The sequence below is a fragment of the Palaemon carinicauda genome, chromosome 3 (genome assembly GCF_036898095.1).
Source record: "Palaemon carinicauda isolate YSFRI2023 chromosome 3, ASM3689809v2, whole genome shotgun sequence".
In the NCBI taxonomy this organism is placed as follows: domain Eukaryota; kingdom Metazoa; phylum Arthropoda; class Malacostraca; order Decapoda; family Palaemonidae; genus Palaemon; species Palaemon carinicauda.
Window position 1 is genome coordinate 87,603,023 of NC_090727.1, and position 14,266 is coordinate 87,617,288.

Genomic DNA, 14,266 nt, shown 5'->3' on the forward strand with positions numbered 1-14,266 from the left:
ATATATTTTGAAGTGCCCCAGAGAATAGTGACCCTCTTTAGTTCAGTGTTTTGAAGTGTAAGGGGCGAACTACCTATTCAGTCTTAAATTTTCAACTATGCTGTGATTATGAATCTCTGAGGTTGCTTGTAAGGCGTACAAGTTAACCAATGAATACTATAGTAATTTTCTTAACTTTTTATAAGACAGAAAATTACATGTGTAGAACATGTTCATACTTGTGTATTTTTTATGTGTGTTAAATCGGCTCGGGCTCACATTTGAAAAGTAAAGAGAACTTAGTGTTTGAGCAAATTTTACGAGGTATTCCTTTAAACCTTAATGGAAAGTAATTATAATTATATTACACACCTGGCAGACTTCAGAACCATAGGTTAGTTCATGTGAATCTCTAGAAATTCGATGGAATAGATTGTGAAAATTCAGATAGTTAGACATTGCTGCTGTGATTACAGGTGATAACTCTTCCATAGATAGTTAACTTTGTATATGTAACACTATGATCTTGCAGGACATTGCATGCATCAAGTCCCTAGCTTGAAAAACTTTGCTGATATTATTACTTTTTCAGATGTACCTCTACCATCAGCTGTTGCTACACATGTGGTATTGACACCTGGGACTAATCCAGTCTGTCTGAGACCATACAGAATACCTTCTTAAAAAAAAGGAAGTAATTGAACGTGAAGTAATTTCTTTAAGAAGTAATTGAACGTGAAGTAATTTCTTATCCAGAATGGGTTGGCAGAACAGTGATGAACTCATGGGCGTCCCCCTGGATCCTCTACCAAAAAAAAATAATAATAATAAAGACAGGTAAGTCTTGGGTCTCTAAAGTTATCAGAACTCTGCTTCCCTTAAAGACTAGTCCTTTGAGAAGAATTTTAATATTGTTATAAATGCTAAATTTTTCAATATTTTTTATAAAAATTATACTATAAAAGTACCCTTGTTAGATATAGCTTCCGCCTGAATCATATCTGTAGTTCAATTTCACTGTTCTTCCCTTTGAAATGACAAATGCTGTTGAAACCTTTCAACCTTCATTGGTCTGTTCTAGGTTCGGAATGTTGTCATTGATGACGTCGGTCCTCAATACTTGGAAAAAACATTAGAAGAAATCGCGACGCGACACCCGGTTCTTCGCCTTGGCGAAGACCTGGCAGAAAACCACCATTGGAGAAAGTCTTCCTAACTTGTGTCATGGATGTTGGGAGTGGAATGATTGTACCTAAGGATGAGTTACAGGCATCAAAGAATTTCCTACTGCTGTTAACAAGGCCGTACAGCGCTTTTAGTATGGCTGGATTTTATCAATAGGGTTTTGTCCGAATTTTTCGGAAGTTGCTGTACCTCTGATTGATTTCGCCAGCCCCAAGATTGACTATAGTGGACAGGAGAGTGTCGACGTGTCTTTGAAGCTTTCTGAATCAGACAAGCTGTTTAGTATCTCAAAGTAGAAGCTAGTGATGTGGCTGTATGAGTAGTTTTGATGCAGACTGGTGACTTATGATGTACTACACCAGACTTCTAATTTTTCAAGTAAACTGAAACCCTTCCAGAGTTCCTGGAGTCTGGTGGAGGAGGCGGCTTGGGCTCTCATTCAGGCTCTTGAAAAATTTGATTCATATAAATCATCTTTGTCTCTTGTAAATAAAGTCGATATAGATAATCTCTTTAGTTTTTTCTGACAATAATCCATTCTTTTGTAGTAAAATAAAAAAAAAAAAAACTTTAGGTCAACTCTATGGGCCTTAGTCCTGCAGTAGTATAACATAGGGATATTAGTTATCAAAGGTCATTTTAAATCTCATTGCTGACATGCTTCCAGATGTTAACTTTAGCTTCTGTATACAAAAACTCTTAAATCTCCAAGCTTGTTACTTTGATCTATAATGCTCTGTCTCCTCTTAAAGGGAGGGACCTTTTATGAAGTGAAAGAAGTATGTTGATATTTGTCTGTTCCCCAATATGTAATTTCATGAAATTGCCATGTAATTTTATTGAACTGTTTATATTTTATTATTCTTTGTTATGGTTTAATCTTTGAAAGTTGGAATTTGTTCAATTAGATTCGCTGAGTCTGTTAGTGTTTAATTTAATTTCTCGGTATTTTCGTAGTTTGCTCCTCCAGAAATTGGTTTCTCTACTTTATTCTATTAGAATTATGCTTTTCAGTTTTATGGGATGATTTGGAAGTTATCAAAAGATAAAACATTGATTTATATAAAGTATTTATACATGTAAATATTCACTTCAAATATAAATCAAGTTGGTCTTTCTTTAGTTTTTGTTGCCTTTATTATGTATTAAATCACATCGCACTCTTAGATCGATCCAGCTTTGTTACCAGTAGCGTAACAAAATATATAACTATATATTATGTGCATGTATATTATATAAACTCATAATTCGTTCTTTACTCATAAAAGCATAAAACTGATGCCTTCAGCAAGGGAGAGGCAGTTAGGAGAAAGATCTGAGGCCTTTAGTGAACTCTCAGATGGTAGAAATGTCCCTTAGTCCTGTGCAGCCCTTTCAAGTGGGATTAGAGTGCAAAGTATCTCACGATAATAAATAATTATCTTTAAGTTTAAAAATTAGAGAAGCTTTGACACAATGGAAACTGTCCATAATTGAACTAAAAGCAAATTAGAGCGGCGTTTGTCAGTTATTTTGTAAAATATCGCCTGGATATGTGTTCACTGAAACCAGTCTGACTGGATTCTTAAAAAAAATCCTTAAGAGGAGAGTGGTTTCTACATTCTGGGAGAGAGCATGGCTCTCCATATCGGGAAGTATTTTTTTTTTCAAAATAACTGATAGGGAACACAGCTTGAACACAGATATACAAAAGCATACTTTGACATCTTAGTGGAAAATATTGTAACCAAATTAACCACTTAGCAATTAATAGACAATGTAAAAAGTTTCTACTGGATGACAGATCAAGACTGAAATCTGGTATATGAAGCGACGACAAACTTTGGTCTCGACACTTGAGACTAAGTCGAAGACCAGGAAAAGTAATGCAAACCTACTTCACACATTCCCAGATATGACATTGAAATACCAAGAAAACACAAGTGAAAAGGATCGTTATATTGGTGAGACAGATTTGTGGCCTTAGAAATGTTACCTGATGACGAAATAGATAATTTGAATATTCATTGTAAAATAAGTTTAAATCTTTCAAGAATCTGCCAACATCACAATCACAGTTGAAGTAGAGTAAAACTAAAAATAGTTGAGTTGTGAAACTTGGAAACTGATAAAGAAAAGAATATCAAAACTTGACTGAATCATTAAAAGAAAAACAGCAGATTTTTTTTTACCTAATTAAGAATTGAATATATGAACCTTGATTGTGAAATAATGAGATGGTTTAGAAGAGAAAGAAGGTTCATGGATACCACTGCAGATAAGACAGAACATAATAATAATAATAATAATAATAATAATAATAATAATAATAATAATAATAATAATAATAATAATAATAATAATAAAATCAGTAATAAGTAAAATAATTCGTTTTGTTTTTGGACGAGAATGAAAATAGTAATCTTCTGACTTATGAAACCTGTTTTAAATATCTTGGACATATAATAATGTATGAAGGAAAGCAAATACATTAATGTATATTTTTTATATGATCATGTATATACGTATCAACATAAATGTTTCCCATTGTACTGAAATAACTAAATCCTTATATATGAATTTTACATCTTATTTTAATGTTCTGTTTGTCACTTATACATAATATAATGTACATTTAATCAAAATAATGATGATTTGGTTTGTTTTTTATTCTATCATATGTATGAATATTGAAATTATGCCAGCCAGAAATGAGAAATAGTAGTGTACTTTACATGTGAATAGTACAATTTAGCATACATTTATTAAAATGTTATAATAAAGTAACAATTGTAATAGAATATTATATTTATTTTATTTAAACAACTAATTATATTATATTATGATGGATAAAATAATGATAATATACTATAAAATGCAATACAATACACAAAATAGCCTTTGTTAGGTTGGTCCAAATAATGCCAGCATGTGTATCAACATTTCATATTTATTACTGTATTTTCATACGGCAAGACATAAATTAAATTAAAATAGAACTAAATTTTATATATAAATCTTTAAACAAGTATGAAAACTCTCATAAAGCATACACAAGTATTCAAGGATAGCTACGCCATGAAATTATGCCAGCCAGAAATGAGAAATTATAGTGTCCTTTTTATGTGAATTATATAATGTAGCATAAATTTATTAAAATACTATAATAGAGTAATTATTGTAATAAAATATAGTACATATAGTATTAAAATAAATAATTTTATCATATCATGATTAATAGATTTATGATAATATACTGTAAACTGCATTACAATACACAAAATGGCCTTTCTTCGGTCGGCCCAAATAATGCCAGCATGTGTATCAACATTTCATATTTATTACTGTATTTTCACACGGCAAGACATAAATTAAATTAAAATAGAACTAGAATTTATATATACACCTTTAAACAAGTATAAAAACTCTCATTGAGCATACACAAGTATTCAAAAAACGAAAATAAATTTAAAAACTGAAGCTATTTTACTTTTCTTCCCGGTTTTGGATACAACTACCAGGCTGAACGTAAACAAAGTCATTTGATCTTCGATACAGGACTTTAAACAGCAAGTCCATTAGTACAGTGCTCTATTTAGATAGGTAAGATCATTTAAACATTTGTAAAACTTTATAAAATTAATTTATGGTACATTTAAAGGTTATAGACTTAATTTCGTTGATTTATACTTGTTTTGGGGGTTTAAATCCAACCCTCCACTGAAGTTGAGTGAACTACTTCTCTTTGGGTCCATATTAATCATCTAACGAATCATTTTCATTATAACTTATACAATTCTTTGATTGTGGCATCTTCCAAATCATATGATCTTGTGACAAGTAATGTCCTTAGTTTCTGCTTAAATTCAATTGCTCCCTTTAGGTCCTTCATTTCAGTTGGCAGTTTATTAAAACTTGAATCTTAGTCCCCAAGATCTTGTCAATATTCTTATCATATATCATGTTTCGGTTTTATTATGGTTATATGCAGTAAATGACCTACATAGTATAACTAGGGAACAGGTACAAGCGTTATTTTCATATAACTGGTTTATATTTACCCTTGCACCGTTAACCCAATGTAGGAAGGTAGCTATACCTTGGTACCCTAATGACTTAATATCAGTTCTGTAACTCTGTTCCTATCCGTCACACCTCGAAATGTCTCGGAACAGTGCACAGACGAGGGGTGTATGAATGATAGCGGCCACCTGTATGTATGATGACGGCTGGCTTAGAATACGGCATTAACCCTCCTCCCGCCATTAGTTAAGTAGGTAAGGACACGGCCTGTAGGTTAGGTTAGGGCGGGGGAGTTTAGGTTAACTGGTGGCCATTTACTACAAACTCTCGAGGAACTGGCCGTTGATATACAAAGGCTCCTATGGTATAGTTAAGCCGAAGGATTTTCAGGTTTACTGCAGAGGCACAAATTAACGTTGGGTTTACCGTGTAGAATGTTGGAACAGTGCCTTTAAAATGTTGCATTTTTTTATGTTTTTTTGCGATATTGATATATGTTAACCCTTTTATCTCCACCATAAGATTAAATTTCAAGCACATTTTGCTATATATTTTTTTTAAATTGCCCTAACAGGCTTAATTTTTGTCCTAGAGAGGTCAGGTTGGTCTCTTTCTTTTGGAAAATGCCTGAAGTTTCTCATAAAATTATCAAAAATATATAAAAACATGTAATTAACAGTGTTTAGCAAGAACGTACCGGTACGTCCTTTGGGGGTGAAAGGGTTAATGACGAACGTGGTTGTTGTTTAGGGTGATTACAACTGGTTTTGGAGGCCAAATACACAAAATACAATTAATGTGGGGTTTTGTGTGTACAATGATGGGACACCCACGTACAAAATGTGCGTTTTCCTGTGTTTTTCCGATATTTTTTGCTGCATTTGCTGGAGTATTGTGTATTTTTAAATGGTTGTTTTGTAGGAAAACATCATCAGTTTTGGGGTAATAACTACATAAGTTGGGTTTTCTGTGTACAATGATGGGACAGTCATGTACAAAATGAGTGGTGACTACCACAACTCATTTCGCCAACTTTCGTCATTAGAAATGATCGAAGCACTTAAGTTTGAACTTCAAAAGCTCAAACTTGTAGAAAATGTTTTTATGTTGCGCAGGTTGATATATGTCTTTTTATAGTTTATATATAAAATATGTTTTTCAATATTAAACTTACCCGATAATCATGTAGCTGTCAACTCCGTTGCCCGACAGAATTCTACGGGAGGGATACGCCAGCTATCACTATACTAGAAGGGGGTGTACTCACCAGCGCCACCTGTGGCCAGGTACTACAGTACTTGTTGTTGACGCCACCTCACTTTTTCCTCTGTCGTGCTTCCGGCAAGACGTTCTGGGATACGCTTATGATTTTGAAGTATTGTTCACGGCTTTTGGTGAAGTATTTCTTCAAGATTTCAGCTTTCGCTATACTGGAGACCTTCATAATTAGCTTAGATAGCTCTTATTTAGTTTTTTGATTAATGGTTAACGATCTTTTTGCTTGATTTGGAATCCCCCTTGACTAACTCTTTGATTCAAGATGTCTGACCTTTCACAAGCCCCACCCCATAGACGATGTAGGTCTTGTAATAGGCGTGTTCCGAAGGCCTCGGTTGATCCTCACACCGCTTGTTCTGACTGTAGGGAAAGACCCTGTCAGTTGGAAGATCGATGTGAGGAATGCGCCGGACTTTCGGAACTTGAATTTGTGCGATTCCTAAAATATTCAACCAAGTTAGAGAGAGAGAGAGGGTTAGGAGGAGTTCTTCTCGCTCTTCACTTTTTTCCTCACCACACGATCCTCAACCTTTTCCTCCCCCTGTAGTGGCTACCCCCGAACCTTCTATTTGTGCTCAACCTGATATGTCAGTTGTTTTGCGTGCCATTCAGGCCTTAGGAGACAAAGTGGAATCGGTGGTTAGTGACCATAAGTCTCTTATGGCGGAAGTCAAAGAACTTAAGGTCAAGAGTGCAGTGGGAGGTGATAGTGCCAGTGTTGTGCCGAGTACTAGTGTCAGTGCAGTGCCAAGTGCTAGTGTCAGAGTCAGTGTGGTGCGTGAGGGTACTTCTGTGCGTGCCAGTCGTCCTCCCAGTCCGGGACCTCTTGCAAGCTCCCAAGCCCAGGGGAGAAGCAATGTCGAAGGGCAAAAGGGTTCGGCAGGCCTTGATCGGCCCACAGAAGTATCCTCGGTGGTTGCGGGCGTGTCTAACAGAGACCGTCACTCCCACCCGCAGACGATTGAGCCCGTCTTTTACTCGTCTGCTGAAGAATTGTCAGGGAGGAAACGTTGGACTCAGGTCTCTAGACCTCTCAAACGCAAAGTCCAGACCTCAAGAGCTCTACAACCTGGTTGCAGTCATTGGCTTAGCTCTGACTCTCCGCTGTCATCAGGTGACTGCACACCTCCTAAGAGAGGTAAGGTGTTGCCGCAACAGACCTCATCTTCTGTTCAGGCTTTACCTCAGCAGACCTTAGCGTCTGTCGACCCCAAGATGACTTTGTTGCAGTCCATGCAGTCACAGCTTGCGGTCTTAATGCGCGAGTGTCAGGCTGAGAAGGTTACACCTCCTCCTGCGATCGCTCCGCCTCGCCGCAGTCCAGTCTGCCAGGCGTATGATGTTGAGGTTCCTCAGGATACCTTACCGCGTACTGAGTTGCCAGTTACCAGCGGTGTGCAGCAACCTCCGCCTTCCTTAAGGCAACCTCAGCAATGGGAGCAGGAGTCTTACGCCTTTCTTCCTCCACTTCCGCTTGCAGTTCCACCAGCGAGGCAGCATTCTCTTGAGGTACGACAACCTCTTCCATCCATGAGGCAGCCACCTCAGCTCTCGCTGCAGCGACCTCAACCCTCCTCAAGGCGAGAGCCTCAACTCCTCAGGCCTGCGCCTCAGGAACCTCAACTCGCGAGACAAGAACTGCGTTCTGCGCAGCCACTACCTCAACTCTCGCAGCTCTCACCTCAGGAACCTCAACTCGTTCCTCAGGAACTTGCTACTGCGCATCCGCCACCCTTACAGCAAGCGCAACTCTTGAGGCAAGACACTCATGCTAGGAGTCAGCCACCTCAACCCATGCGCCTACCTTCCTCTACTCTTCCTGACCAGTCTTTGCAGCCTGAACCTCAGGTTTTTACTCAGCAACAGGGACTTGAGGATGAAACCACAGGCGTTGATGCACCCGCTTGTTCCGACTCTGCTGTTCAGCATACCACTGTTCCATTGCCTTTCACTTCGCTACACTCTGGTGATGAGGCTTCTGATGAGGAAGCTGCGCACCTGGACCCCTCATCAGACGTGGAGGAACCCAAGTCTTCTCCTTTATCCATTGACTTTCGTAAGGTCCTGGCTCTTTTCAGAGAGGTATACCCAGACCATTTTATTTCTGCTACCCCTCGCTCTCCTCCATCTGAGTTTTCGCTGGGCATGCAACCTGCTAAGTCGACTTATACTAAGCTCGTCTTTGCTAGGTCATCTAAGAGAGCCTTAAGGATATTGGAGGAGTGGTTGCAGTCTAAGCAGCAGCTAGGGAAGACTTCCTTTATGTTCCCACCTACTAAGCTCACTTCTAAGGCGGGTGTATGGTATGCCACAGGAGAGGAACCAGGCTTGGGAGTCCCTGCCTCTGCCCAGGCTGACTTCTCGAGTTTGGTCGACTCTCCTCGTAGATCAGCAATGAGGCGCTCTAAAGTTTGTTGGACCTTCTCCGATTTAGACCACTTCCTAAAGGGTGTTTTTCGTGCCTTTGAGATGTTCAATTTCCTAGACTGGTGCCTGGGGGCCCTGAGCAAGAAGACCTCCCCTGCAGACAAGGACTCGGCCATGCTTTTAATGTCCTGCATGGATAAAGCTATTCGGGATGGATCTGGCGAGCTTGCTTCAATGTTTGTGTCAGGAGTTCTTAAGAAAAGGGAGCAACTGTGCTCTTTTCTTTCTTCTAGCATCACACCTTGTCAAAGGTCCCAACTCCTTTTTGCTCCGCTGTCTAAATTCTTGTTCCCCGAAGAGCTTATCAAGGATTTGTCTGCGGCCTTGATCCAAAAAGACACTCATGATCTTGTGGCCTCTTCAGCTCGTAAGGCTAAGGTTACGCCTTCAGCTCCCAGGACCTACCGCACCCCAGTGGCTGATACTCCTGCTACAAGGTTTATTCCGCCCTTTCTTAGCAGAGCCCCCAGCCGAGGAAGCTCCCGTCCAGACTCTTCCAGGAGCAGGTCTAGGAAAGGTCCCAAGACTTCTAAAGGCAAACACTGACTCTCCTCCTCTCCAGACAGCAGTAGGAGCCAGACTCAAGACCTTCTGGCAAGCTTGGGAAAGAAGAGGTGCAGACGCCCAGTCTGTCAGGTGGCTGAGGGAGGGTTACAGGATACCATTCTGCCACAAACCCCCTTTGACCACTTCTCCCATCAACCTCTCTCCCAACTACAAGGAAAAGGACAAGAGGCTAGCGTTACACCAGGAGGTGTCGCTCTTGTTACAGAAGAAGGCAGTGGTTATAGTCCGGGACCATCAATCCCCGGGCTTCTACAACCGTCTCTTTCTGGTGGCCAAGAAGACAGGAGGTTGGAGACCGGTGCTGGACGTCAGCGCTCTCAATGCTTATGTCACCAAGCAGACGTTCACTATGGAGACGACGAAGTCGGTCCTAGCAGCGGTCAGGCAGGAGGACTGGATGGTCTCGTTGGATCTGAAAGACGCATACTTTCACGTTCCTATTCATCCAGACTCCCAACCTTTCCTGAGATTCGTTTTTGGAAAGGTTGTGTACCAATTCCAAGCCCTGTGTTTTGGCCTAAGCACAGCTCCTATGGTGTTTACGCTTCTGATGAGGAATATTGCAAAATTCCTCCACTTATCGAACATCAGAGCCTCCCTTTATTTAGACGACTGGCTGTTGAGAGCCCCCACGAGTCGTCGCTGTCTGGAGAGTCTCAAATGGACTTTAGACTTGACCAAGGAACTGGGTCTTTTAGTCAACTTGGAAAAGTCCCAGCTCACTCCCTCTCAATCCATTGTTTACCTGGGAATGGAGATTCGGAGTCGGGATTTTCGGGCTTTTCCATCGGCCCCAAGAATAAGCCAAGCCCTAGAATGCATTCGGAGCATGCTGAAGAGGAGCAGTTGCTCGGTGAGACAGTGGATGAGCCTAACAGGGACCCTGTCATCGTTAGCCCTGTTTGTCGAGTTAGGGAGACTCCACCTCCGCCCTCTTCAATTCCATCTAGCAGCTCATTGGGACAAGGATTTGACGCTCGAAGCAGTCTCTATACCTGTCACCAAAGAGATGAAGACCACTCTCTTGTGGTGGAAGACCAACCTCCTTCGCAAGGAGGGCCTATCGTTAGCGATTCAGACAACCAATCTTCATCTCTTCTCGGATGCATCAGACTCGGGCTGGGGCGCGACCTTGAATGGACAGGAATGCTCGGGAACTTGGAACAGGGAGCAGGAAACACTCCACATCAACTGCAAAGAGCTGCTGGCAGTTCATTTGGCCCTAATGAATTTCAAGTCCCTCCTGCTAGGCAAGGTGGTGGAGGTGAACTCAGACAACACCACAGCCTTGGCTTACATCTCCAAGCAGGGAGGGACCCATTCGAGGAACCTGTACGAGATAGCAAGGGACCTCCTCATTTGGTCAAGAAGTCTAAACCTCACTCTAGTAACGAGGTTCATTCAGGGCAGCATGAACGTCTCAGCAGATCGCCTAAGCAGAAAGGATCAAGTCATCCCCACGGAATGGATCCTTCACAGGAGCGTGTGCAACAGACTTTGGACCTTGTGGGGTCAACCTACGATAGATCTGTTTGCCACCTCCATGACCAAAAGGCTTCCTTTGTACTGTTCCCCAGTTCCAGACCCAGCAGCAGTTCATGTGGATGCTTTTCTGCTGAATTGGTCCCATCTCGACCTTTACGCATTCCCTCCGTTCAAGATCATCAACAGGGTCATTCAGAAGTTCGTCTCGCACGAAGGGACACGGCTGACGCTGGTTGCTCCCCTTTGGCCTGCAAGAGAATGGTTCACAGAGGTACTTCAATGGCTGGTCGACGTTCCCAGGACTCTCCCTCTAAGAGTGGACCTTCTACGTCAACCTCATGTAGACAAGGTACACCCAAACCTCCACGCTCTTCGTCTAACTGCCTTCAGACTGTCGAAAGATTCGCTAGAGCTAGAGGCTTTTCGAAGGAGGCAGCCAGAGCGATTGCCAGAGCAAGGAGGGTATCCACTCGTAGAGTCTACCAATCCAAGTGGGAAGTCTTCCGAAGCTGGTGTAGAGCCAATGCAGTTTCCTCTACCAATACCTCTGTAACCCAAATAGCTGACTTCCTTTTACATCTAAGGAATGAGAGATCCCTTTCGGCTCCTACGATTAAAGGGTACAGGAGTATGTTGGCCTCAGTTCTCCGCCACAGAGGTTTGGACCTTTCTTCCAACAAGGACCTTCAAGACATTCTCAAGTCTTTCGAGACTTCTAAAGAACGTCGGTTATCCACTCCAGGCTGGAATCTAGACGTAGTCTTAAGGTTCCTTATGTCCCCTAGGTTCGAACCTCTCCAGTCAGCTTCCTTCAAGGACCTTACCCTCAAGACTCTTTTCCTCGTCTGCCTTGCAACAGCTAAAAGAGTTAGTGAGGTTCACGCCTTCAGCAAGAACATTGGGTTCACATCCGAATCTGCAACATGTTCTTTACAGCTCGGATTCTTAGCTAAGAATGAACTTCCTTCACGTCCTTGGCCTAGATCGTTTGAAATCCCTAGCCTTTCTAACATGGTGGGTAACGAGCTAGAAAGAGTTCTTTGCCCTGTCAGAGCTCTGAAATATTATCTTAATAGGTCAAAACCTATACGAGGACAGTCAGAAGCCTTATGGTGTGCAATCAAGAAACCTTCGATGCCCATGTCCAAAAACAGAGTTTCGTATTACTTAAGGCTTCTGATTAGAGAAGCCCATTCTCTAATGAAGGATGAAGACCTTGCTTTGCTGAAGGTAAGGACCCACGAAGTGAGAGCTGTAGCCACTTCGATGGCCTTTAATAAGAACCGTTCTCTGCAGAGCATTATGGATGCAACTTATTGGAGGAGCAAGTCAGTGTTTGCATCGTTTTATCTTAAAGATGTCCAGTCTCTTTACGAGAACTGCTACACCCTGGGACCATTCGTAGCAGCGAGTGCAGTAGTAGGTGAGGGCTCAGCCACTACATTCCCTTAATCCCATAACCTTTTTAACCTTTCTCTTGAATATTTTTATTGTTGTTTTTTGGGTTGTTACGGTAGGCTAAGAAGCCTTCCGCATCCTTTTTGATTTGGCGGGTGGTCAATCTGTTCTTGAGAAGCGCCTAGGTTAAAGGTTGTGTAGAGGTCCTTTAGTATGGGTTGCAGCCCTGTATACTTTAGCACCTTTGAGTTGATTCAGCCTTCCAAGGGGAACGCTGCGCTCAGTAAGGAAGACGATCTTATTAAAGGCAGAGTAACGGTTCAAGTCGACTTCCTTACCAGGTACTTATTATTTCATTGTTATTGTGGATAACTGATTATATGAAATACGGGATACTTAGCTATCCTTTAGTCTTGTACACTGGTTTTTCACCCACCCCCCTGGGTGTGAATCAGCTACATGATTATCGGGTAAGTTTAATATTGAAAAATGTTATTTTCATTAGTAAAATAAATTTTTGAATATACTTACCCGATAATCATGATTTAATTGACCCACCCTTCCTCCCCATAGAGAACCAGTGGGCCGAGGAAAAAGTGAGGTGGCGTCAACAACAAGTACTGTAGTACCTGGCCACAGGTGGCGCTGGTGAGTACACCCCCTTCTAGTATAGTGATAGCTGGCGTATCCCTCCCGTAGAATTCTGTCGGGCAACGGAGTTGACAGCTACATGATTATCGGGTAAGTATATTCAAAAATTTATTTTACTAATGAAAATAACATTTTAATTTTTTAAAGATATTTTATTTTAATTGCTCATTACTTATGTTGTTTATTTATTTCCTTATTTCCTTTCCTCACTGGGCTATTTTTCCCTGTTGGAGCCCTTGGGCTTATAGTATATTGCTTTTCCAATTAGGGTTGTAGCTTAGCTAGCAATAATAATAATAGTAATAGGCCAGTGAGGAAAGGAAATAAATAAACTATATAAGAAGTAATGAATAATTAAAATAAAATAATCTAAAAACAATACAGTAACAACATTAAAACTGATATTTCAAATATAAACAATAAAAAGACTCATGTCAGCCTGTTCAACCTAAAAACATTTGCTGCCAGTTTTAACTCTAATTGTGGCGTATTCATGTCAATTCTGCGAAACAGATATGTAAACTTTGAACTTAAGTAATCTACTTTCGTGAATATGGAGTACAGTAGTCATTTTGGACATAAACAGATTAACCCTTTTACCCCCAAAGGACGTACTGGTACGTTTCACAAAACTCATCCCCCATGGACGTACCGGTACGTCCTTGCCAAAAACTGCTATTTAAAATTTTTTTTGCATATTTTTGATAAATTTTTGAGAAACTTCAGACATTTTCCAAGAGAATGAGTCCAACCTGACCTCTCTATGATAAAAATTAAGGCTGTTAGAGCAATTTTTAAAATATATACTGCAAACTGTGCTTGAAAAAAAAATAACCCCTGGGGGTTAAAGGTTGGAAATTTCCAAATACCCTGGGGGTAAAAGGGTTAAGGAAACTAATGATACTTTATGGATTATCAGATCATAGGAAGACTCAAAGAAATGTTTGCACTCAATTGTTGAAGAAAATGTAGAGAAATGCACTTCAATATAGCATACTAAAACAGATCAAAATGATTACATTACTGATTTGAATTTATTCTTTGTAGTTTGATTGTTGTTAATTCTTGAAACCAATCTTTCCGACTCACATGCGGGTAAGTTTCTTCGGAATATTCACTTCATGACCTCAACATTTGTCGTCATGATGCCGTTCAATCGAAAGGATCCTCCTCGAAAATTGAGAGTTGAAGCTGATTAGTATCTTGAGAAGCGGTGCTTTGGTGGTCCTTCTCTTGGCTCAATATATACAGGATAACACTCTAGCTTTATAAACATTGACCTTGTATTGTTATT

At 40.5% G+C, this 14,266-nt stretch overlaps 1 long non-coding RNA gene across 1 annotated transcript in view; it reads left to right on the forward strand.

Moving 5' to 3' along the window:
* Positions 1–4,642: 4,642 nt before the first annotated feature.
* Positions 4,643–14,266, forward strand: part of LOC137637782 (uncharacterized) — a 114,246-nt gene continuing 104,622 nt past the window's right edge. Inside the window, exon 1 of the long non-coding RNA XR_011043802.1 lies at positions 4,643–4,746. This is a non-coding gene — a long non-coding RNA (uncharacterized lncRNA). The remainder of the gene's footprint in view (positions 4,747–14,266) is intronic.